Source organism: Dendropsophus ebraccatus, chromosome 9, assembly GCF_027789765.1.
Source record: "Dendropsophus ebraccatus isolate aDenEbr1 chromosome 9, aDenEbr1.pat, whole genome shotgun sequence".
Lineage (NCBI taxonomy): Eukaryota > Metazoa > Chordata > Amphibia > Anura > Hylidae > Dendropsophus > Dendropsophus ebraccatus.
Genome location: NC_091462.1, coordinates 84,598,922 through 84,626,855, shown reverse-complemented (window position 1 = coordinate 84,626,855; position 27,934 = coordinate 84,598,922). Strand labels below are relative to the sequence as shown.

Sequence of the window (27,934 nt, the reverse complement as noted above, 5' to 3'; positions counted from 1 at the left end):
CAGACACGTCACTGGATGATGAGGATGATGAGGATGAATGGAGGAAAGAAGGATCCCCCCAATTTATCCTCACTGGCTGTTTCGGTGTCGGAGGCAATAATAACGTATCCCTCTGACGCCGAAAACACCCTGGGGGCCATCTTTATACGGAGATTGGCATATGGGGTATGTAGTGGTGTAGTGTCAAACTTTATTCAATGTAGTGTGGTGTAATGTAGTGTTTTTTACGTGTTTTTTTACAGTAAGTATAAAAAAAAAAACCTACGCCAACAAGGAAGTTGCTGATAAATGCCGCACTTATGTGCGGCACTTATTAGCAGACTGTGGCAGTAGAATATAGAAAAAAAACACCCTACGCCAAAAAGGAGGAGTTGCTGATTAGCAGCGCACTTTCGTGCGATGCTGATCAACACTCAGCGGCGATAGGGTGTTTCCAAAAATTTGAAAAAAAAAAAAAAAATAAAATTTCTACATCCTGAACATCCCTGTAGCTGCTGATAAGTGTTTTACACATATCAGCCGCTAGAGGGCAGCAGAGCGCAAAATACGGAAAAAGCCGACGCTGGAGCCGAAAATAGCCGAGAGAAGCCGAACGTGACGTCACGGAAGAAGCCGAAGACCCGAACGAAGACGAGGACGCCGCGAACCCGGAAGACGCCGATCAGGAGCCCGGGACAGGTGAGTAATGTACAAATACCTGCTCTGGACCCCTCGGCTACCTAGCTGAGGGGTCCAGGGCAGGTATTTACTATATTGTGGGACTCTGATCGCCGTGCCACCGGCCCGATCGCCGTGAATGGCCGTCCGGTACCGGCCGGTCGTTCACGGCGATCGGGCCGGTGGCACGGCGATCACCATTACTTTTTACAGTAATGGCGGTCGGTGCCGTCCTCGGACAGCACCGACCGCCATTTTTTTCCGGGTCATCGGGTCGCCGATGACCCGGAAAGGTTCCGATCGCCGCTATTGGCTGATCTGAATTGATCAGCCTATAGCGGCGATCGTAAGCACGGGGGGTGTTAACCACCCCCCGTGCCGAGAAGCTATGATGGCCTGCTATGATTTATAGCAGGCCATCTTCCCCGACCGCTGTGTGTGAACACGCAGCGATCGGGGAAACATCGGGCGTAAATTTACGCCCTGATGCGCCAAGTACCAGGGCGCGAGGGCGTAAGTTTACGCCCGAAGTTGTTAAGGGGTTAAAGGGCTAGTGCCCTAATTATTGTTTACTGCCTAGACTGCCACTTTCTGTCCATTTTGCAGGATCTTAAGTGCTCATAGCCTACTGGGAAAATGTTTCTTGCCTGTCGTTTCCATTACAGTGTATCAGTTCCCTTGCTACAGTCCCTCGACTCCATTATTGCCTGACACCTGCCCTGTCTGCCTGTCCCCGGCTACGCATTTGTCTCACGTTACTGTACTTTGCTTCTCCATGCTTCCTACGCAAGTAAGTCGTGCCAGGGGTAGACCATCCTGCCTTACGGAGGGCTCTGGTGAAGATCAGCAGCCCCTTAGACTCTGCTCCCAAGTGTTTCGTTTTTACAAGCTTAGCGGATCCACTATCCTCCAGCCACTACAAAAATAAATGAAATTTTTTCCATTATTCCCCCAAAAAGGGTTATTAAAAGTTGATCAATAAATGACATAAATCCTCAAATGGCGGCAATAAAAAGTAACATTTGTCCTGCAATAAACAAGCCCTCGTATGGCTACGTCAGCAAACATAAAACAGTGAAATGACTGGAGGGCGTCGATGAACAAATTAAAAAATTGCTTGATCACTAAGGGCTTAAATAGGGTGATCACTAAGGGGTTAAACCTGATGATATATAGACAAAGTAGGTGCAAAGAATACTGATATAATATGGGTAGACATCCTTAGTCATACTTATATACCTGATGTCTATAACCAGGAGCATAAATATAGAGGCTCCATCATAGCAGTCTCTCCCGAATCGTGGTGCCTGGGGAAGCAATGGCTCATCTGCCACAGTGGTATAAATGGCACAGGATAGGTGAAGCGTCCTGTTATTAGTTTTGGACACCTCAAAGTCGTCCACATTCTTGTTATTTCAAACCATTAGGACAGAAAAGTCTGTTTCCCATCTGCAGAAATCCCTGTGACTTTGGAAAGCGGCCCACTGAAACTCCCATAGGAATACCAAACATCAGTGATGATATTTTGCTGAACAAAGAAACACGGACAGAGATTGATGGCAGACAGAGAGGAAAAATTGGCATGAGCTAAAGTGGATCACATGCTGCATCAGACTGATGAATGTTATGCTCTTGTTTGAACGTGACAATAGAGCCTCAGCTGAAACCAATAATACAGCAAAGAGAAAAGTCAGCCAAGGAGCCTCTGATAATTATTTCGGCATGGCCATTCTTGTGCTAGCAATCATTCCTTTGGCTTCATACAGTGACACTAATAGCCTTAGAAAATCAGCTGATGGCTTTGAAAATAGGCGCTGATCAGGATCACCAATTAGTTCTATCCATGCATTTCCTACAGCACTTAACATGGACAAGGTTACATATTACAGTGACCCAATTATAGTTCCTTTCATTGTTATCGCAGAGCTAATGCCGCACCGGACCTGTTAACACCGCGGAGTAGTTGTGATAAGACATGGAGCATGACAGCTCAGCCACACCTTCTACATGTGGAAATAATAGATGGCATTCTCATACAGAGCGAAATAATAAGGGAAGAAGAAGACATACAACTAAATAAAAGACAAATGTATCTTGATTAACAACAACATGTACCAAAGCTCACAGTTTTTCATAAATAGACACTGCCATAACAGCGACAACCACAAGGGCACGATAATAGAGACAGCCATGGCGTACTCCACAAATAACAGAAGAAACACAAAGACATACTGCATCTACAAAGGTAGAGAGAAAAAAACATCTTTATTATAAATCTGTTTTGATATCCCAATATAATACATATCATATACAATACATATCACACAAAGAAAAGGACGCGTCATAGGCAATGGTAATATTGTCAGAGTGTAATATCAAATGAACAATACATACTGACAGTACCAGATTAAACAATGTTACTACAAGGGATCGGGTATATGGCATGAACGTAAACAAGGACATGACAACATATATAATGAAAGAGACCAATTCCTGTATATAGAATGGCTATTGCTAAGCCCCAACTAAAGGGCAAGTGCTTACAAGTGCAATATAGGAAATCCTAGAAACCAAATTCTCCCAAGAGACGAATGTGTGGGGCGTAGTGGACACCGACATGGACCTCCCTGACCTCTCATATATTTTCCAGTTGCTTATTGTCCCTTCTTATTTTGTACATTTTTTAAATTATTTTCCTTTTGCATTTCCTATATTGCACTTGTAAGCACTTGCACTTTAGTAGGGGCTAAGTAATAGGCATTCTATATACAGAAATTGGTCTTTTTCGTTATTCATGTCTGCATATGACTACATTAAAATATATACAAATGTATCTAGTCCATGATTAACAAGCCACTAAGAGCTATTGAAGCTGCTACACTGCTATACTTCTGGGATATAGATAGATAGATAGATAGATAGATAGATAGATAGATAGATAGATAGATAGATAGATAGATAGATAGATAGATATTACACTTTGATAAACTTTATAGAGATCTTTAAAGTGAGAACTCAGCAATCCACGGCTCTGTATCATCATGCTGGAAGAGCAGGCAGAATTTTCAATGAGACAGGTTCCCTTTAATGGAAGACTTAACATCAAAAACCAACTAGAGACATGTCCCTGGTACTGGGCCTATAGTCTCTGTTGCCATTGCTTATAGGTAGAACAACATATATATATATATACATATATAATGTTATATAGAGATATATGACCAGTACATAGTGAATATAGTCACTGATTTTCATCTTTCTCTCCTTCCAGCCTTCTACCAAGATTGCCTATATTACCCATATACCTATCACATACAGGTCAGCGGCATCTCCTCCTATAGAACAGGCAGCCATGTTCGGTCTGGGCCATCAGCAGATAATATTCATATCAAGGCCTGGACGCCACCGATTCATCCACTTTGGTGTGTAAAGAGTAAATCTCTCAATCTGATTAGATTTATTGAAGGAAGACAGCCGCACTGCAGTTTTATTTCCCTTTCCTTTCTTTGCTAACTATGGGAGATGGCACCTATAAATGACAAAGGTTTAATTTTCTGCTTTTCTATTGCACAAAGAATCATTTCTGTGCGATCTCACGCTGAAGCTGAACCGGAGTGATAATCTAAAGCAGCATCTGAGTTCTTTATCCTGTTGTGACTATTGAAGCCACAAATGAAATTCAAAACCTATTGCTTTTTTTCCCTCTAAATAATAATGCGCTAAGAAAGGGGAATCTTATACCCCACTACTGAGTTCTTCCAGGGATCGTCTGCATTACCAGGCTGATTAACTCACAATGGCTCTTGAAGAATAGGATTGTTAATATAATTATCATATCTCTGCTCCATCTCCGCCATGTTAAATAGAAAACAGCGAAACGGAAAGTGCAGAGTAATGATATAATAAAGTGCAAAAAACACTAATCGGTATCATGAGGAAGTATGATACTATCGAGAGAGAACTTACATCCGACTCGGCCCCTGTAGTGAGATCTGAGCTGCCTCCTGTTATATGCATGGTGTGGGACTGTAGCCCCCTCTGCTGTCTGCCTCTTGCAAAATCACCAACTCTGACTTTTCAATTGACTCCTAATAATCACTTTAATTTTATCTCATGTCACCAATTTAGACTCTGTTCACACCTGTGTCAGGGCCACCTGCAGCCGATTACCTGTGATGAAGAGAATTGCAAAACATTCTTCCAATTAAATGACGCACACCACAACCAAAATTCCTGACAGTCAATTTTTAAATTATAATTAGTGTTGAACGGACGTGCTTAACTGTTTGGATTAGGCAATGTTGTCCGAACCTGAACGCACGGCAGGGCTCCCTTGGGCTGCATCCAACTTCTCCAGCCGCCAGGAGTCAAATGCCCAGTGTTCAGGTTCGGAGGACATTGCTGAACCGGAAGAGTTCAGCACGTCCGCTTAACACTAATTATAATTTATATTAAAGGACAAGTGCCATGAAATACTTTTTCCCAGTAATTGAAGCACATTACAAAGTTATATAACTCTGTAATATGCTTCAATCACCTATCTGCCTCCCTTCCCTGTCTTTTCCCCCCTCCACCCCCCACCAGGAAGGGTCCTGACTCACACAGACCTGATTACTGTCGTCACCGTCACCAAGCTCTTCTCTCAGCTCCTTCTCCTGTTACACCAGCCTCCCCCCTCCCCTGCCTTGTCAGGTGACTCAGCTTGGTCAGCTCCGATTGGCTGAACAACTGCAAGCCATCACTTGTCACATCTCACTTGCTTATCTTCCCTCCGACTGACTCCGGCACATAGGCAGCTCCCCCTCCCCTCATACCCTCTCTCCTGCTGCCCTGGACTCAGTGAAGGAGTCACGTCACTAGAGAAGATAAGCTGAGCAAGCAGAGTCACCTGACAAGGAGGGGGAGGGGAGGCTGGTGTAACAGGACCTAGAGCAGCCCTCCTGCTGATGACTCATCCTCACAAGAAGGAGCTGCCTGGTGACACAGTAATCAGGTCTGTGTGAGTCAGGACACTTCCTGGTGGGGGATTGAGGGGGGAAAAGACAGGGAAGGGAGGCAGATAGGTGATTGAAGCACATTACAGAGTTATATAACTTTGTAATGTGCTTCAATTACTGGGAAAAAGTTTTTCATGGCACTTGTCCTTTAATATATTTTAATTTGTTAGTAAAGAGGAACGGCCAGCAACCAGCCTACATCCGCCTTAGTTTAAAAAAGGAACATTCCTTTTAAAACAGGACACATTCACCACTTCAACCTCTTTTAACCTTGCATTTACATAGCTACATAGGTGTATGAGCGGTAAGAATATCCAAACTTTTATTGTAGGTGTCTGAGACGGCAATAACCTACAATTCTGAGGTGTCGTGGAGCTGTGACAGAGTGCACTTCAGGGTCCTGGCCCCGCCTCTATGACACTTCAGAGCAGAAATAAAAGGCAATTTTGGGCATAATTGCAGCCTCCAACAACTACCATATAGGTATGAATAGCCTTACAGCTTACATAGCTATGTAGTCATATAAGCAGACTGGGATCGTTACCAGCTGACAGTGCTCTGGTGGTAGCAAACTTTTTATATGTTGCTGCCCTATTAGAAAACATAACAAACATCTTATTTCTCCATACTGCCCCAGTGTACTGCTGCCGCATCTCTGGTGTCCCCCACTGACAGCAGCTCTGCCATTTCAAAGACGGACTCATCTTGGCAGTGACAGCTAGAGATGAGCGAACCTTTCGGACTTTTAGTTCGAAAGCAGTTCGCTCGATCGATTGCCTGTGATCCCGGGTGCATAGTTGCAATCCTGGGAATATGGGGCCAGGATATTCCAGGGAATCGATCTGGAATTCCCTGGAATATCCTGGCCGCATAATTCCGGGATCACAACTGTGCACCCGGGATCACAGGCATCATGATCGAGCGCAGATGTCGTCGGACCAAAAGTCCGATGGTCGGCGCATCTCTAGTGACAGCCTGCTCCGCCAATCAGTGACTGGGATGGGACAGAGCCGCAGCCAGTGATTGGCTGAGCAGGCTGTCATTGCCAACACTAGTATGTCTAGGAAGTGGCAAAGCTGCTGTCAGTGGGGGCACCAGAGACATCACAGCATAGTGCGGAGAGGTAAGCACCACCCTTGCCTATAGGCAATGTTTGGTAGTGCACTCAATATAATTTTAAAAAAGCTGCAGCAAACCTAAGCCATACACAGGACAACGGTAACATACAAAATGCCGGATTAAGTCCCTGAATATTCACATTGAATAACCTGATTTGCATTTATTAAGAGCCATGCCTAAGGACCTTTGAGGTGCGAAACGCATTGGCAAATTTTAAAAGGATGAAATAAAATTTATGAAGCTTTATTGAAAAGCAGAAGAGTCTGTGGAAGTTTTTCTACTACTATATAATTAAAAAATGATAATGTTTTGTTTAAATCGAGAGGCCCAAGGATCTTTCCATCAAACGACTATCTAATCCAGGGCTCTTTGGCTATCCAGGCACGATGGGAGTAGTAGTTTTGCAGCAGCTGGAGAGCCACAGGTTGTGGACCTCTGATCTAATCAGTCAACAAGGCTACAAGGGCATCTGAACAAGGATAACCATAACCACTGAAAACCACCATCTTCTCAAATAAGAGAAAAAAAATCTGAATAATTTAGTAAGATATTAGTTGTTTGCATCCTGTTTTTGCTCTGTGCTCCTTCAATGATGACCTTTATTCTACGGCTCATTTTACATTCTAAAACCCCTGTCACTTCAGGCCGACCTCTGTGCTGGTCTCGTAAATTCACAGACCGGCAGTGTGTTTTACCTCCCCAGTGTGCAGCTAGATCAATACTGAATGGACGCAGTACACACATGGTCAGTCCGTGAGGCTTGTATTGAGTAAAGTCTACTTGCTATGGCATGAACATTTTACTGTATACACAGGGTCTCTTGGCGCCAAATGTCTATGCTTTCAGCCACAGACACACATAAAACCAAGGTAATATTCCAGGTTTATTGAGTGTTAGAGGTAAGCTAATCTCTGGGGGATCGAGGTGGGTGTGAAGTTGGCGCTCACATAAAGACTGAATAGACCATTTAAAATCTTATAGATGTTGCCCTGATTAGGTCAAACCCTTCTAAAACTACTTTGGCCCATCTTTAATTAAGAGGGGTTACATTGCTGTTTATAGTCTGATTTAGCTTTGGCTGTCCAGGCATGATTGGAATAACAGTTTTGCAACAGCTGGGGTGCAGAAGGTTCCCCATCCTTGTCCTAACTAGAGAAAAGTGAATTTACAGTAATGAAGCAAATCATTATCTTGGAAATCTGCTCATCAGCCTGCTGCCTTTTAACTCAGTGCCGCTCATCCCCAGGTGCTGGGGAGGTGTTGCACGCAGTGGCACTGAGTTTGGAGGCAGCAGACTGATGATCAGATTTCAAAAATAACAAAGTGATTTTCTCTGTTATTACTGTAAATTCACTCACTTCTGGTGCTAACTTATTTGAACATTGCATGGAGGGTGTTAACTTCAATGAGGACCATGTAATGCTTTGTGCCTCCTGTAGGGGTGCTGTAGTGAATATGAACACTTGCTGCCAGGTTTCCCACACATGCTGCAAATTGCTAGGAATCTCAGGTAACAAGAGGAGCAGATAATTGCATAGTCATGGAATACAAGATAACAGGTCATACCATAACAAATGTGATCAATCTGCTACAATAACAAACCTTGCTCTGCTGCCCTTAATGTACAGGACAAGCCTATAGATACTTTACATAAAACCTAATCGTGGGGGGGGGAGGGGAGGGGATTGTCTGCTTCAGACTCCTGTTATTGTTGTGCTATATCAGACTAACTTCCTAATAGTATAACCTGTCAGTTCTCTAATAATAAGTAATGTGATCATCTTAAATTATTTTATTAAAATGTTAAAAAAAAAGGATTGCCACCTTTAATAGATGAAAGAGCATGGGCATGTATGAACAATAAAACAAATAATTGCAATATCACAATTGTAAATTGGGTGATCAACTTTTTGCAATTTTATTTTCTTAAAATGGTAGCCCTAAAAACAGGTAGATCATGGAGTATAGCTGGGACTCAAAGCAATCAACAGTTTGTGGAGGAACTCAGCAGCAAGTGTGCACTACCCTACAGCGCCTCAACAGGAGACACCAAGCATTACATTATGTGCATTAAAATGATTGGGCATTGAGTCCTACACGAAATTAATTTTCTAAACCTAACAACCCATTGAAATTAACTTTTAATAGTCTACATATTGAATCTGTGCAACATTAAGGCTATGTTCACACACTGTACATACAACGCCATTCCGCACAAATGTCCGTTGTTTAATGGTACCCTACGTTAGTAATTGATGATCATGATCATAAATTCAGGTTGTAGGTAGTGTTAATGGTTGTTTATGGTAGTGTTTACGTGTGTTTATGTGTGTTTATGTGTGTTTATGTGTGAACATAGCCTCATACTAATAACTAAATTAGCAAAATCTTTACATATGTAAATTCCATTGTTTTTCTAAAACACAACTCTTCTGCTAATCTCTAGTCTATACATAAAATCTACCATTTCTATATAACATTTATTCTTACAAACCACAGTTCAGAGGCTTGAAGCAGCCTTTGTGTTCTCTGTACACATCTTGTCTTTGACTGCCACCCACTGGTGAATTTTGAAATCGCAATAACAGTACAGCTATGGCTATTCCAACTAGGCTTTGCATTCTCAGAATGAGCTGTGCTTGGTGGTTGCCTGTGTTTTTGTTTAAGACAGATTGATAAATCTATGTATGTATTACATGAATTACATGCTAATAACAACTAGGCCTTATCCCTAAAAAGAACTAAAATCCAAAGAATTGCATATTAGAGAAGCTGCAGCTATGTGTACTGTATGTTACTGTGTACAAGAATACAGAATTATAGGAATGTACTGTAAATAGTTACATTGACCAACATTCATTATTATATGACGTGACAGCTCAGTGGGAGCTGTGTAACTCTGGGGGCGAAGAGGGAAATTTACTAAGAACAGCATTTCACACGCTGGTTTAAAGGAAATCTGTCACTAGGTTTATGTCGCCTTAAGTGAGGGCAGCATAAACTAGTGACAGAAATGCTGAACAGATCAGTGTATTACTTACATCATTTTGTTCAGCCGTTCTCCTAATATGCAGGAGAATGGGATTCTTGCCGCACCCCTACTCCCGCCCTCCAGCTGCTGATTGACAGGTGACTGCCTATACACAGCATGGAAAGATAACTGCCAATCAGCAGCTAACGGCAGTTTGCTTCTTACGAATATCCAGGACTAATCAGTGTATTACCTAAATCATTTTGTTCAGCTGTTCTCCTAATATGCAGGAGAATTGGATTCTTGCTGCACCCCCCCCCCCCACACACACACACACAGCTGCTGATTGACAGCTGCCTTTACACAGCATGGATTGATAACTGTCAATCAGCAGCTGCTGGTGAGTTTTCTGCTTCTCTTGAATATCCAGGACTTTTGGGCTCATGCTTATAATGGAGAAGACTACTTATTGTCTATGTTATTCAGAAGGATATCTCTGAAATTCAAAAGTGGCATGCATGTGTATAACAGCCACAAGTCATAAAACCTTGTGCAATGTTCAGTTGATTTTGTAACTGAAGTAAATGATAAATTTCTTTCCCTAATTGTGGTTAATTGTGGTTGTGGGTAGATAAAATTAATTAATTTAAAGTGGTATTTCCATATGGAAAAGTAAGGCCCTATCCACAATATCTAGATCATGATTGAGATTTTGATCTAAAGAACCAGGACTCTTATACTTCCAGCTGAATGAAGCTGCCAGGCACGCATGCGTGCCACTGCTTCATTCATTCTCTGTGGAGCCACCAAAATAGCCAAATGCAGTTTTTGATTCCCTTCGGTGGCTCCATAGAGAATGAATGGAGCGGTGGCGTGCATGCGTGGCTGGCAGCTTCATTCAGCTTGAATTGTGGGGTCCTCGTTCTCAAAATCACGGAATGGCCCCAGCAGTCAGACTCTCTGCAATCTCTTAGTTATTCCCTATCCTGTGGATACTGTGGAGAGGACATAACATCTCCAGATGGGAATACACCTTTGAGTTTGTCTGAGACCACCTACATGTTTAACAGTGCTTCTGGAAAGGAAATTGCACCCCTATGCCAACAATCCATCCCAAACAAGAAGCAGGGTAGAGGAGACATGACTGTTTGGGACCGCTTTACTGCCTCCGGGGCCGGTTTTCCTGCAATTCATGAGAAAAGAATTTTGCACATTTTGGGGGAGAAGTATCAACGGGAAAATGCGTATTTTTTGTCGGAAATGGGCCTGATGCGATTAAATTTATTCGCAAATGGCCGTTTTGTGAATAAATTATTCCGACCGGTACGCCAGGGAGGCGGTGTGGAGTGGGCGGGGAGGGGGGCACAGACTCAAGGTCCGCTTCATTCATCAATCTTTTGGCGTAGAAAAAAGCAGGAAACCTACTCCAGCCCTGAGCTGGTGTAGGCTTCCTGCTGTGCGCAATGGCGCACAGGATTTATGTAGAGGCAGTTCGCCTCTACATAAATCTCCGTACCGTTGGAGCTGCGGGGACATTTTTAAGTCCGGTGCAGAAAACGGCGGGTTTAATAAATGTCCCCCCTTAGACTATCTCTCTTTAGTTACATTTTTTTGACAATAGTTTTCCTCAACTATAGACAATCCACTGTTTTATAAAATGCAAAATCAAAATGTATGTGTGCAGGAGGCCTACCTTTACGCCATCTTAAAGGGGAACTCCAGATAAGGAAAACTTTTTTTCCACTAAAAGTACAAAGTATATAGATGTGTCCATACAATGTATTACCATATCTGTACGGTTCTGCCACACTTGTATCTGTTAAAATCCAAGAAGTAAAGAAAAATGGCCTCTGTGCCAATCCACATTGTCTCCTGCTCATACTGTTCTCCCACTGCAGGGCATGTGTCACAGGAGGCTTGGCTGGATCCCCCAATCCCCCAATCCAGTGATTCACCATCTCTGACCGGCCAGAAGCCGCTGCTGTAATGTCACTGATTGTGGAAAACTGCTGTGAAATTAGGGCTGTGTTCACACATGTTGGAGTGTCATTGCAGTACTGCAGCATCTTCACAAAAACGATGCAGTAACACAATTAAATGAAGCTAAACGGCAGAGAGGATCAGAGCCGGCACTGCCAATCCCCCTGGAGAAAAAACAAGGCATAAAAGATAAAAATATGCTTGATCATAATATGTGTGTGGAGATTAAAAGAAAAATTTTTTAATTAAATTTAAAAAGTTTTTTTATTCCAATATCAGCGTTACAGATAGAGAATACAGGGTGCTGTGTGGGTGGGACTATAATGAAATGATAAAGTACTGCAAATAATTCAGTAGCACAATGAAACTGCAATGTGTGAACACAGCCTAGATGTTCTGCAACAGATTTGGGCGGGGTATAGGCAGGGTGGGGGACTGTGATGAACAGCTGAGGTAAAGCATTGCATTCTGGAACCTGTAGTACTGTGTATAACTGCTCAACTAGGAAGTGCAGAAACACAAAACAGAACAACCCCCCCCAAACAAATGGATTTTTGGTAGTTTCAAAAATGGGATAGATACCTCTACCTGGAGTTCCCCTTTAAAAATTGCTGTTCTTTGCTCATCTCTCCTACAAAAAAATTAAAATAAAATAAAAAGTGATTATGTACTCAATACATAAAGGCCTCATACAGCTCCAGTGATGGATAAACAAAAGGGTTATGGCACTCAGAATGTGCTGACATATAACCATTGTAAAATATTGACCTGCCCAGGCTTCCATGCAGGATTCCCATGGCCACTAACCTCACTGTGAGGATGGCTGGTGGGTCAGTCACCACAGGAAGACACCAACCATTGCTCTCATTTAGTATCCAATGCTGCTGCTCAATAGGCTATACAGCAGTGCCTACCCTGCAGTGCCTGTCATTCTTATATCTCCTGGCTTGTGTATTTTGCATACTACTAGTGCATATTGCTATAATCATACTGACCCGCAAAATATACTTAAAGGAGAATTCCGGGGTTGGTCTTTTTTTTCAAGAGCCTCAAATTGCATATGGCGCTCTTACACTCCTGAGCATTGTTGTATGCCCAGGCAATAGATTGGCCAAAAATACCTCCCCAGTAAACCTGTTAGGCATGTAACAAATAGTAAAAAAACAAACAAACGCAAATGTATTTATTCATTTGTGTGGTATTATTATCCATGATTTAAAATTAAAAACTTGCTGAGTTTTAGAATTTTCTATAAAGTGTGTGTTGTTTGTTATAAATATACATCAGCCAAAATTTAGTGGGTTTTCTAGCAGGCGCTGCTGCAAGCCAAGTCCCCAGGGATTCTGGAAATTACCAGTTCATCTCAATGGGGAGCAGCTAAACACAAAAGATGATGACTATGTAGTTCTGTATCATGCAACAACTATATCAGTTTCAGCACATGGACGGTGATCTGGGAGTTCCCTGCTGCAGATATCCGCACCTCTTTGTGGGGTCCACAGAGGATCCACAGACAGAACAGGGTTAATAGCTGAACAGTCTGGCTTCATCAAGCATCCCTTAAACTAATGAAAGTAAATTATTTTAATTAATGACATGTTTTTCTGCATCAAGTGGAGAGAAAATGGAATTATCTTGTCATTTGCATTTTTTCTAACAAATATTGGCCCAAGTTTAAAAATGCAAATTAGTCTGCAGCTAAAAAGGGTAAGTGCTTAGACCTTGCTGAGCTGTGGACGTGGCTCACTGAACAGGACAGGGCTCCAACAAGAGAGTTTAGAATCTCCTTTAGGCTACATTCACACACAATGGATCCGCAAATGTGCATCGAAATCAGTAGTGGATCCTTAGGCCTTATTCACACGTTCCGTAATTTACGGATCCGTATTTCCGGATCCGAGTTAGTGCACATTGAAGTCTATTGGGCTATTCACACGATCAGTAGCAGAAATGGATGAAAATCAATCCGTAAAAAAAAAAGGACATGTCCTAGTGCGGACCGGGTGCGGACCCATTTTTTTTTGCGGATCCTCTCATTGAAATCAATTGGTTACGGATTGTTTACGGATTGTAACATGTTGGCATCCGTATTTCCGCAAAAAAATCCGGATGAAGTGCATTGAAAAGCATTGAGTGCATTGAGTAGTAAAAAAATGGAATTACGGAAATACGGATGGAATACGGATGGAATACGGATGGAATACGGATGTCCAATCCGCAATTTCTCACGGGTTGTTTCAGGACCAGAAAAAAATACTGAACGTGTGCATAAGGCCTAAGCTGTAATTTTCAATAAGAATCCATACTCGCAGTGGGATTGTCATCCTGCTGCGAGTATGTTTAAGTTAGCCCCCTTAACACCCCGCGGCCCGGTATATAAATTACCAGGTCCACGTTCCGGCTTGCTTTGGGGGTTCCCGGCCTCTCCCGGCACTTAGCCACTGCCCCGCCGCAGTGCACTGATTGGCTGAGCAGGACGTTCAGACGCCGGGAATCCCCAAAGCAAGCCAGAGCCCGGACTCAGTAATGTATGTACTGGGCTGTAGGGGGTTTAGGGGGGATGACAATCTTGCTGCGAGTATGGATTTTCATTGAAAATTACAGCTGCGGATCCACAGCTGGATTTTGCTAGTTAGCTGTGCGTACAATATGGTGCTAGTATAAATCAAATGAGAAGGTCAGAAAAGGAAAATATGCAGGCAGACTAAGGAAGACATCGAAGAGAACTCAAAGCAATTTGTCTTGAAAATAGAAAATGCACAACAAAACACCAAACAGGAAAAGACAATACAGGGACCAAAGAGGGGCAAGGACAGAATGTGGAGGATTGGATGAAAGTGATATTCACTGATGGATCAACAACCTGCATGAGACCAGAAGAAACATGATGATACATGAAGAAAAATATATAAATCCCATTTCCCCATCATTTATGATACAGGATCAGGGGCGGATTAACTTTACCATAGGCCCCGGGCTGTTCACCAAGCTTGGGCCCCCCCACCCCACTGTGACTATGGCAGCACTATTATTATAAACCATCTAAAAGAGGGACAGACAAAAAAACGTGTATTGTAACGCGTGCATAATATAACACAAATATACTTGTTCGGAACAGACATAACTTCGCTTGGGGCCCCAGAAATGCCAAGACCGCCCTGCATATATGAATATGCAAAGTGGGGCGGGCTGGGAGGAGGCAGGCTAGGGCGGCCGAGCGGGTGCTCGAGGAGCATGGGGAATGCCCAAAATGCTCCGGGACCGCTCATTAGCATATGAGCAATTAGCGGAAATATAACTTACAGCTCTGGACTCATGAGGTAAATATCGTCTGAGACATATCAGCAGGTTCACTGGCCTGAACCTGCTGATAGTGCCGCTTTAAACTAAACTAAATATGTGGTGCAATGTAATGAAGCAGCCGCGCAGCTCTGTCATTACAGCATGGCACATAGTCGTACAGTTGCCCCACTCCCAGCATCATACCCAGGGGCGTAACTAGAGATGGCTGGGCCCCATAGCAAACCTTCCAATGGGGCCCCCCTCCCGGCTGCTGGGGGGAAAATGGACGCGTGGTTTCGGCCACATGCAGTGTCTGAATTTTTTTCTACATGGTTTTTAACTGCTTACACGATCTGCATATTGTCTGTAGCGATTCTTGTCACAGGATTGGTAGGCAACAGCTTCAGACAATGCACATTTAAAGCATACAGCCACACCAGATCTGAACAATACTGTGACTGTAGAACACCGCCATATCAGACCTGACCAATACTGCCATACTGTGACTGTATATCACTGCCATACCAGACCTGCCTGCCACTGCATGTACTGTATATATCTCCAGTCTGGCACTATATATATACACATACACACACACACTGTCTGGCACTGCATGTATACATACAGTATATATACGTATCCAGTCTGGCACTGCATGTATACATATATATACGTATCCAGTCTGGCACTGCATGTATACATATATATTCGTATCCAGTCTGGCGCTGCATGTAAACATATATATAAGTATCCAGTCTGGCACTGCATGTATACATATATATAAGTATCCAGTCTGGCACTGCATGTATACATATATATATACGTATCCAGTCTGGCACTGCATGTATACATATATATATACGTATCCAGTCTGGCACTGCATGTATACATATATATACGTATCCAGTCTGGAACTGCATGTATACATATATATATATATATATATATATATATATATATATATATATATACGTATCCAGTCTGGCACTGCATGTATACATATACAGACGTATCCAGTCTGGCACTGCATGTATACACATATATACGTATCCAGTCTGGCACTGCATGTATACATATACAGTATATACGTATCCAGTCTGGCACTGCATGTATACACATATATACGTATCCAGTCTGGCACTGCATGTATACATATACAGTATATACGTATCCAGTCTGGCACTGCAAGTATACACATATATACGTATCCAGTCTGGCACTGCATGTATACATATACAGTATATACGTATCCAGTCTGGCACTGCATGTATACATATATATACGTATCCAGTCTGGCACTGCATGTATACATATATATACGTATCCAGTCTGGCACTGCATGTATACATATATATATATATACGTATCCAGTCTGGCACTGCATGTATACATACACAGTATATACATATCCAGTCTGGCACTGCATGTATACATATACAGTATATACGTATCCAGTCTTGCACTGCATGTATACATATATATACGTATCCAGTCTGGCACTGCATGTATACATATACAGTGTATACGTATCCAGTCTGGCACTGCATGTATACATATATATACGTATCCAGTCTGGCACTGCATGTATACATATATATACTTATCCAGTCTGGCACTGCATGTATACATATATATACGTATCCAGTCTGGCACTGCATGTATACATATACATTATATACGTATCCAGTCTGGCACTGCATGTATACATATATATACGTATCCAGTCTGGCACTGCATGTATACATATACAGACGTATCCAGTCTGGCACTGCATGTATACACATATATACGTATCCAGTCTGGCACTGCATGTATACATATACAGTATATACGTATCCAGTCTGGCACTGCATGTATACACATATATACGTATCCAGTCTGGCACTGCATGTATACATATACAGTATATACGTATCCAGTCTGGCACTGCATGTATACATATATATACGTATCCAGTCTGGCACTGCATGTATACGTATACAGTATATACGTATCCAGTCTGGCACTGCATGTATACACATATATATGTATCCAGTCTGGCACTGCATGTATACATATACAGTATATACGTATCCAGTCTGGCACTGCATGTATACATATATATACGTATCCAGTCTGGCACTCCATGTATACATATATATATACGTATCCAGTCTGGCACTGAATGTATACATATATATATACGTATCCAGTCTGGCACTGAATGTATACATATATATATACGTATCCAGTCTGGCACTGAATGTATACATATATATATACGTATCCAGTCTGGCACTGAATGTATACATATACAGTATATACGTATCCAGTCTGGCACTGCATGTATACATATACAGTATATACGTATCCAGTCTGGCACTGCATGTATACATATACAGTATATATGTATCCAGTATATACGTATCCAGTCTGGCACTGCATGTATACACATATATATGTATCCAGTCTGGCACTGCATGTATACATATACAGTATATACGTATCCAGTCTGGCACTGCATGTATACATATATATACGTATCCAGTCTGGCACTCCATGTATACATATATATATACGTATCCAGTCTGGCACTGAATGTATACATATATATATACGTATCCAGTCTGGCACTGAATGTATACATATATATATACGTATCCAGTCTGGCACTGAATGTATACATATATATATACGTATCCAGTCTGGCACTGAATGTATACATATACAGTATATACGTATCCAGTCTGGCACTGCATGTATACATATACAGTATATACGTATCCAGTCTGGCACTGCATGTATACATATACAGTATATATGTATCCAGTCTGGCACTGCAAGGTAAAATGGGACAATTTCTATAGACAGTGTAGGACTACAACTCCCAGTGTGATCTGTCTTTGTCTTTCGGGAGAGGGGGACACAGACAGATCACATTGGGAGTCGTAGTCCTATAATGTCACAGCTCCTGTACAAATAAAAACCACACACACACACACACACACACACACATCTTATCAGTGTACACTTACAGGAGGAGGAGGGAGCTGTCACTCACTGTCTCTCCGAGGTCCCGGCAGAAGAGGGCTACGGGTCAGAGGTCATCCAACCTCACAGGATGCTCCGCGCAGCAGCTGACAGGCCAGGCTTATCATCATCATCATCATCATCATTATCATCCCCTGCAGCTCCAGCCCAGCCCCCAGCAGCTTCCTCACCAACTTTGCTTGCTATTAGAAGTTAGCCTAACCTGATATAGCTGCTGCTGCTGCTGCGCTGTGACAAAGCAGCTATTCAGGCAGCAGGGATAAATCGGTGGCCAAGTCAGGTGCTTCCCGTCCTGCCTGGCCTGCCTCGGACTATGGATCCGCCCCCTCCCCCACCGTAAGTGTACGGCAGAGCAGAGGGGACCTGTGTACACTTCCGTGGGGGCGGAGACAGTGCGGTGGCGACCCATGTAAGTGCTTCCTGGAGAAAGCAGGAAGCATTGTCAGGAGATTGGAGGCGGCAACATAGAGATACGGCCGGGCCCCATCCTAAGTTTAGATGCAGGCTGCAGACAGAGGACCAGCTGGCCGGGCCCGGGCCCCTTGATGTGGCGGGCCCCATAGCAACCGCTACGGTTGCTATGGCGGTAGTTCCGCCACTGATCATACCAGAGATGCTGCCCATGCGGCCTTCCACATCCGTGTTCCGTGTGAATGCATCCTCAGTCCATGATAAGGTTCCATCCTAAAAAGCTGATCTGTTGACCGCACCCGAGAATGTTGTAACATCATAAATCTGGGCCTCAAAGCATTCAGGTCTCTCCTTATAAATAGGATTTTTTTTTCTTTAAAATTTTGTTCCCCACCATTGAGTGGTTCTATAGTTTATTTCCTCTACTTAATCTGGTAAAATGCATAAATTATTAACTGCAATTATTTTAATTTCATTTGTATGAGGGATGTTTCATGAAGCCAGAATGTTCAGCCATTATACATTGTTCTGTGATCTGCATGTCTGCTCTAAAGAACAGAGGAGCACAGTACGGCTGTGGAGGTGCGCACTCTTCACCAAAAGAAGGAACTAAAAGCAGACCAGGACCATGAAGAGAGGTACGTTTGGTAGCTGAAAATACTCTTTAAGGCTAGGTTCACACTATGTAACTGTGCGGCTGTATTTTTTATGCGGCTGTAAATGTGCGGATGAAACTCCGGCCGTGGGAAAAAATAGACATGCGGCTCAAAACATTCGGTCATTTACTTTGAAATCTGGTTCAACTAAAAATAACAAATAAAATCTTAAGAAAGTGATGCAAACACCTCTGGATGCATCTGGGAAAGCAGGGAACACAGTTTACATGACTCGCTATTACCGGGGTTTGCGATCCTCTGCACTATAGCCGATGTCTCTCATGGTTAATCTATTAAAATAATAAAACACATTTTCGTTGTAATAAAGTCCCTTTCGTTGTTCAATAATTAAATTTAAACTAATCCATCATTTTGCAATTAAATATACTGTTAAAATAAATATATATATAAATAAATGTATATTTATATATATATTTATTTTTTGACAGTATATTTAATTGCACAATGATGGATTCGTTAGAATTAAATTATTGACCAACGAAACTGAATTTATTTCATCGAAAATGTGTTTTATTAATTAAATATTAATTAGTACAGGAAGCTCCATAAGCCGTTAATTCATATTGCCGGCAAAAGAGCATTCTGTACTAATCATCACTTTACTTTAATGAAAACATCAAATGTTTCTTCTAATTATGTTATCACAATAGCATTATTAGAAGAAACATTTAGAGTTATATGTGCGCTCAGCTGATTGGCTGATTGGCTGAGCGCACGTATAATTAGCAGGTCCGCAGCACAGTGACTTCATTGTGCTGCGGACCAGCGAAGAGGACACATCGGGGTGAGTATACAGCTCTCCCCACCCCCTCCCCAGCACTGCACCCCTCCCAGCAAGGAAGGGGGGGTCAGTTAACCCCTTCCTTGCTGGGATGGGTGCAGTCTGACATCAGTCTGGCCCCCAAGGGGTTAAGGGGGATGCAATACATCCTCCCTTAACCCCTTGGGGGCCAGACTGTAAGCAGCGATCTGTAAAGATGCTGCATACTGTAAGGTGCACAACACCGCTCACAATGATGGGTGTTGTGCTCCTGTTTGTGTGTTTTTTGTGTGTTTCTCCCTTTTTGTTTTTCAGATATCGGTATCCTGTGGATTACGTCGGATTCCGTGGACTACGTCGATGACCAGCGTTTTTTTAATGTTTTTTTTTAACAAAATGGTCAATGAGTGGTGTGGGGGTGTTTTTATTTGAATAAAAAAAAAATTTAACTTGTGTCTTGTCTTTATTTCTTTACTTTATAGACTTAGTAGTGGAAGCCGTCTAATAGACAGAATCCATTACTAAGTCGGGGCCTAGTGTTAGCCGGTATAAAATGGCTAACACTAACCCCCTATTATTACCCCAGTACCCAATGCCACCAGGGGTACTGGGAAGAGCCGGGTGCCAGTGGTCCCGGAGCGTCAAAATTGGCGCTCCTGGACCGGGCGGCAGCAGGCTGGTAAGATTTAGGCTGGGGAGGGCCTAAACCAATGGCTCTTCCCACCCTGGTGTTACCAGGCTGCTGTCGTTTGGTTTTTAACCCGGCTGGTTATAAAAATAGGGGGGACCCTATGCGTTTTTTTTTAATTATTTATTTATTTGATGGTGCAGATTTGATGCTGTGTTCAGTTATTTAGATCTAATCTGCTGCGTATTTGCTGCGTATCGCAGCAGTAAATACGCTGCATATACGGTGTGTGGGTTTATACCCTAATGGTACGTTCACACATACAGGATCCACAGCAGATCTGCAGCAGATTTGATGTTGCAGATTTGATGCTGTGTTCAGTTATTTAGATGAAATCTGCTGCGGATTCACTGCAGATCCGCAGCAGAAAATCCACTGCGGATCCGATACGTGTGAACGTACTCTTACTATGTTCACACTACGTATATTTCAGTCAGTATTGCAACCAAAACCAGGAGTGGATTAAAAACACAGAAAGGATCTGATCATACAATGATGAAATTGAGTGGATGGCCGCCATATAACAGTAAATAACGGCCATTATTTCAATATAACAGCCGTTGTTCTAAAATAACAGCAAATATTTGCCGTTAAACGGTCGGCCATCCACTTAATTTCAACATTGTGTGAACAGATCCTTTCTGTGTTTTTAATCCACTCCTGGTTTTGGTTGTAATACTGACTGAAATATACATATACTGACTGAAATATACGTAGTGTGTACGCAGCCTCAAAGAGTATGTGCACACTACAGAAAAGAGAAGAAATTCCTCATAGTATTAACAAAGTTCTGGTCCTAGCCTAACCAACTCGCTAGCTGTATATCACATAATATTTCTAAATGTTCTAGAAGCCTTCCCAATTGGTAATGTAGTTGACAACACACTCTACATTTCTTATCACAGCTGCACACCTGTATAATGATATTCTACGTACTCTTCCCATACTTGTGCGTGTATATCCCTATACTTCCCTTAATAACAATTCCAGGTAGCTGTAATAATCACAACATATATCCCATAAAGAAATGATAGCGCTGCTAGTACCAATTTATTTCAGTGGGCAGGAGAAGCTGTATTAATGCTTGTGATCCGATAAACGCTACGCTTATCTCAGCAGAGGTAGTTCCCCCTCCGTAGGAGTAGCTTCAAACACTGGGAGTAGCACAGAGAAAGCCGAGGAATACCACCAGAATTATAATGCCACTGGCACTCCATATTAAATCCCGAATCTCTATCTCTTTCAGCCTCCTTAATATAGTGAGATGAAGAAAGGATGGCGGCAAATAATCATGAAGTACAATGAATGCTTGAGTAGACCTTGAATTTGCAGTAGTATCTAACTCAACTGGCGGACAATAACATGTACACAAATATGATGAAGAATAACATCCAGGATGAAAAACACAATAGTGATTTCAAGTCTATTACAAGAGGATCTATAGGAGAAAATGACTTGTCACCAGCTCGCCCCAAAGCTCCATATCCACAACCAGCGAAGAGAAAATAGCTCGAACTCTGCTCATTAGAGGAAAAAAAATGCAATCACAAGCTGTCGGATGGCAGGAAAAACACAAATACAATAAGAGCTTACATTGTGAAATGACTTTTCCAGTATTATGCTCGCTACTGAGGGAAAACAGTTTTGATGGGGTGACCTTTGTATCGAGCTGTGTTCTGACAGAAAATTGTTTCACACACCAGGAAAAAAGCTGTGATTCTGACAGAAAGTTTTGCATATGAATAGCATTTCGAGGGAAGTTATATTAGGAACAGTCGGCAGCCAAATTCACTTCCAACGTTCACTTTTTTTCCCTTTGTGTTTCGGAAAAATAAAATGTCATGTCAAGTATATTGAGGGCTCTTCAAGTAAAAAGTAGAGACAGAAGCAGGCATATTGGTCTATTAACCGGCACACAATGTAAGTATGTCACTGCTTTGGGTGGTGCTTAAAGGGGTATACCCATCACCTAAACTTTTGCAAAAGGAAGCAATTTTGCAAATGCACTGTATTAGTAAAGTTGTTTTATTTTTAGTTTGGCCTCATTGTGTCCCTGTAGTATTTATAGCTCACAGCTAAGTTCCCGACCACTGTTCTAGAGCTATGAAAGCAGTGGCCAGGCTAAGATTCCAGTTGGGTGGACGGGACCGTGTGGAGCGGTAATTATGATTTTACTCCCCTACGCAGTTTCCCACTGAGGTCAAACAGAGGGCTTGGATTGTCCCTGAAAACATGAGTAACCTCACTGGGAGACACAGCAAAGCTGAGCTGATTCGGCACCGACACCCCACCACCACCGCAAACCAGAAAGTGATGCAGCAATGGTGATCTGAATTATGGGCAGGTGGGACAACCACTTTAAGGGGAAAAAAAACAGTGAAGCAAAATCTTATTTTAGAAGTATTTTCAGTAAACCTTTCTATCTTTCCCACAGTTTGGTCTATAAATGTCTTCATGACTTGATAGTCAAAGCTTTAAAGGGTTGTCTGGTTTTGGTTTTCAAGTACCCAAATAGGGATCTACATGATAAAAAGGGATCTAGAGATGATCTATTAGCTGAAGTAGAAAGCAGTTACAAAGAGGATTTTAAACTCTGGAGGAAACAAAATGTCTGCACATTACACATACAGAACAGCCAACTGATTTATAGGAAAAAAAAAAAAAAAACTCAATACTTCATTTCCCCAGCGGTGGCGCTGCAGGGTCATTTGAACACTTGCTGCTATTGGCTAGAATTCCTATCAGCGTGTGTGATCAGCTTTTCTAAGGGGAGTCCCTCTAACAACCTGGTTATGTCGAAAGCAGATGTCACCTTTAAATTTACTCTGAACCAAAAATCTAAAATAATTGTTCACGCATGAGACACCCACTCATCTTTAAACATTCACAAGTTTTATGAGTCTCTTTATTTCTTATAGGGACATTTGATTAAGCATGGAAGACATTCTCCTGCAGCCAAGGTTCCCACTATCAAAGGGGTTGGCTGGGCTTGCCTGCCACAGAAGGCCTGATAAGGCTCCTCAATTGGGGGGGGGGTGTTGGGGAGTACAAGCAGATCACTGTGGTTTTAGCTCAGGCAGCCAAAAAGGTTGATAGCCAGTATAAAGGCCAACCTCCCGGAGACACTTGCCACAACCACAATACCACCAGAAATTGTGAGCAATATGCTGCAGTCCCAATGCACATGCACATGTCTTAGTGAACATCCCACAGATGGTGAACATTAAATAGCATGGATGTATCACTGCAATACATCAAACAACCACCAGATGTCGGATGCAAAAAAATCATAGTGACATACACAGAAAAAATTCATTGGTTTAATCACAGACAGACGGCAGACGCATCATACACGGCAATTCCTTTATTGTATAAATCCCTAAAGTATAGTATGTATAGTAGTGTATAATGGAAATGCCATATATCACTACAATATCAACATAAAAATAGTAATAACAATCCCATGGACATAAATATGAAAGACAAAATTAAACATTAAAGAAATCATAGCTCAACAAGATGTAATTTGCTAAGCAATCACCTCACTAGTCAATGATACATTAATGATTATAAGTAAGTGAATAAACTGAAATAAGTACAGTTAATATATGCACATGTAAGGGTTAACCCTGTGCCTCCATATAGGAATAATGCCCCTCTGTGCCCCATATAGTAATAATGCCTCCTGCTGGGCCCGATATAGTAATAATGTCCCCCATTGTCCCCCACAATAATGCCCCATTGTGCCCAATTACAGTAATAATGTCCCCATCCCCATATAGTAATAATACCTCCTGTGGCCCCATATAGTGATTATCCCCCAGTGCTTTTATTCAACAATGTATATTTTTATTAAATATACTTTTGTTTTTTAAATGATCTATGAAACTAGTCTGTGACATGACGTAAGTTCTGCCCTTTGTCACACTGATTTTATTCCTCTTTGTATGTCTATTTACCTTCTCAGAAATAGAATGTAACCAGAGCCGAAAGTCATATTAGTGTTTTTCCTGGTAAATATTAATAGAAAATGGAAAGTGAATGTATTATAAATGTTATGTTCATTGTAATAATCAGCATTGGTTACAGCATTGTTATACAGTGTAAAGTGAATGTTGCTGCAAGTAGTTGGTATAAATAATTGCTGAGAGAAAAGTACAAATCTGTTCCATTGCATCATTAAGCAAAATCTTTATTGTAACAAGTCACTTTGGAAAATGATTTAAAGCCAAATGTAAATGATCTGAACCCCCCCCCCCCCCCCCCCCCCCCCGCCTCCCATGTCCCATTTTAACTATTCCAATATATTCATGATAGATGAAAAAAACGATCCAGCCTGCTTGGCCCATGCAGGGCCGATTCTAGGTTGTCTGCTGCCAGAGTGTAAACAATTCAACAATCTTAATTGTTTCTCCAAGAATAAAAGCCCCTGACATATACAAGAGGCAATGCACTGTGACTATTCATGGTGGTCTTATTCATGGTCATACTACCATTATATCTTCTGCTCCCTATAAACGGGTAGTGATCACTTGCAGAGTAGTGATGTCTGAAGCATATAACAATACCTGCGGAGTGTGTGCAGTCCTATCATCTGCACGTCATGGGATCGATGAAGTCAGTGGTGTGTAACAGACAGTATAAATCTGAGCAATAAACTCATTTCACCTCATGGCAGAAACGGCCATGGGCCAATATAATGTAGTCTTTATTCCAGAAACTTTTAAAGTATTACTGTCATTTTAGAAATCTTTTGCCAAGTCATAGAGACATGTCAAATGTTTTCACATGGGCGGATCTGGATGCTGAGACTTTCTATAGAGCCTGTCTTCTGTGAGCATGGGTGAATAATAAAAATCTTCAAAACTATATTAAATATCTGGGAAGAACTGGTGATCGCTGTGCCTTCCCCCTGACAGTCTTCTTTCCCTGACAGCCTGATTGTAGGGCTTCTTCCTGCACCAAGAATTTCTCTTTCTAAAGCAAAAAAGCCATTTTAGCAACTACACTCCTTACCTATTGGGTGCAGTTATGACCATCAGGGATATAGGCAGCAGTCATCAGGGTGGCAGGACTTGTCAAATGTCTTATTTATGGATGTGATTGGTCGCTCACAGTATTCTACTCCCCGCATAATCCTAATGGAAAACACCCGCAAAGTTTTAAACAGAGTACGACTGTAGGCGTAAAAACATATACCATAGAGGAATGTGGCTGCTGCTCCCTAACCTGTCCCTCTATATCGCTCAATCTGTCCCTCCAAGCAGAGCACTGACCCTTAGAAGGGTGCAGAGCCGTACTGCCCATCTGGCAAGTCAGGAAAAGGCCAGATGGGCCAGTGTGATAAGTCGGCCAGTCCATGAGCAGCTTAGTGGCTGGTTTTCGCCAGTACATTGCTCTCCCTGCACTTCACAACATAGTAAGACATTGGTTATAGAAACTGTTTGGTTCAGACAGCACTGTGCAGGAGAGGATCCAGTCATCAGATTGGAGTTCTGTATCCAGCCAGCCCCATAACCTTCATCTACTAGTTCCCAGCAGGCACAACCTCCTCATGGTTGCTGAAGGTCTTGGAGGAAACCTTGGAGGAAAAGAAGATCTCTTCTTAGTACTGGTCAAGGCAGGGGTGACAGTCAGAAGAGCAATTTACTTCAATACCCAAAAGCTTAATGCAAAGGGGTGAGGAGGGGGCTTACAAAGGGGTGAGGCCTAGCAGGAATGCAGACAAAGCATAGTGGTGGACAGGAATCTTAGGTGCAGGGGTCCTGCCATCTCCTGCTTGCCTATTACAAGGTTCATCAGTCAACAACAACAAAAGCAGATAAGAATAGCAATGTGTGTGTTGTGTTGTGTCCCTGCTGGGAATCTGTAAGGTCCGTACCAGGTATAGTGCTGCAGACACAGGCAGGTAGGTGGTAGGGATTAAAATAGTGATGCTTTTGTCTTGCTGATGGCCAAGTTATAAAACTGTATTTTGCCTCAGAAGCTGAAGTGCCACAGCTATCTACTTGTAGTATTTTCCTTGGAAGCTGAAGTGCCACACCTGTATGAAGCTCCTCCTGTAGGCACCTGACAGATTCCCTTTAAATTTCTTGGATACCAGCCCTTTCTTCCGGGTGCCTTGCTTAGTCTGGCCTCTCCCCTTTGACCTGTCTGGCACGGGTGACCCCGCCAGGAGTATTACTCCCACCAGCTTAGCTCATTGGATCACCAAGGCACGCAAGCTCCCTCGCCACGTCAAGGTGAAGGCACCATGAGGGAGCCCCTCCACCCTAACCTGATTACCCATCCCAACCCTTAATTTACCTGTCTTTTTCTGTAATGTGGACGCCAACTCCCTTCCCAACCCAGGAGCATCCTTCCCATCCCTCTGACGGGGACGATCCCAGTGCCCTTTCCAAGCCAGGCCCGCCCCAGCCCCCAAATGCGGATCCTCATGGCGCCCAGCCCCTTAACGCGGAGCCTCCCAGAACCCTTCCCAGCTCATGTCCACCCCAGACCCCTAAGGCGGATCCTCCCGTCACCCTTCCTAGCCCATGCCCACCCCACCCCCTAAGGCGGATCCTCCCGGCACCCTTACCTGCCCATGAAAACTTGAAATCTGAGCTGTGAGTGGTTGCTGTGGGCAACAAGGGCCACTGCTAGTTGAAGACTGCTAGATAAATCTCCCCCTATACTTTTTAATATCCAGTGTATAGAGCAGCACAGTCTGTCATTGAGGAGGCAGCAGACAACCCCATATTACTCTATGGGTCGGATTAGAGAGCTGTGTATGATCTGAATGGCGGCCATATAACACTACAGGTTACTGACTGCTGTTTCTTGGAGATGACAATTTTTTCTCCCATATGTCCATGGCCGCCATTACTAATGTCATCTGTGTCCTGTACAGATCAGTCTTATACACATCAGCTAGTTACATGGCTCCCTAACATGACCAGTCTCCCCCAATGATCAGTGTCCCTCCCCGCTGTCCTGTATGTACCAGTAATACTTACCAGTAGACTCTCTGGGATGCACCGGGGAGCTGTGCCATCTATCAGGCGTCTGTGACAGGAAAAATGGGCAGAAAGTTGCCCCTCAGAAACCACCAGCCGCCACAAGACTTGTTTACAGCTCCAATGACCATGGCAGTTGGTCGCCAGCCTCACCAGCCAGTTCTGGGATTGCATAATGACTTTTTTTTCTTTAACTGAAGCAGCTTTATTACCAACCAGCTGTTTTTAACAAACACAAAATGTACTGTGCAGCATCTCCAACTAAGAAGCAGCACACAATAAATTATTACACATCCCATACATAATATAACAATATAACACAGGGATCTCTATACTATACATCATACCGCATATATAAACCATA

The 27,934-nt window shown here is 42.6% G+C and overlaps 1 long non-coding RNA gene across 3 annotated transcripts in view; it reads right to left on the bottom strand.

The window, feature by feature from the left end:
• The window catches only part of LOC138800352 (uncharacterized), a 108,967-nt gene extending 81,260 nt beyond the window's left edge, over window positions 1-27,707 (bottom strand). The window contains exons 1-5 of one of the 3 annotated variants that reach the window (XR_011364442.1): window positions 27,571-27,707; window positions 25,589-25,710; window positions 12,307-12,355; window positions 4,624-4,827; window positions 2,779-2,894 (exon numbers count right to left, since the gene is read on the bottom strand). This is a non-coding gene — a long non-coding RNA (uncharacterized lncRNA). Of the gene's footprint in view, window positions 1-2,778; window positions 2,895-4,623; window positions 4,828-12,306; window positions 12,356-25,588; window positions 25,711-27,570 lie in introns of those variants that run through there. The other 2 variants (XR_011364443.1, XR_011364444.1) reach the window with 2 other exon arrangements.
• Between the last annotated feature and the right edge of the window lie 227 nt (window positions 27,708-27,934).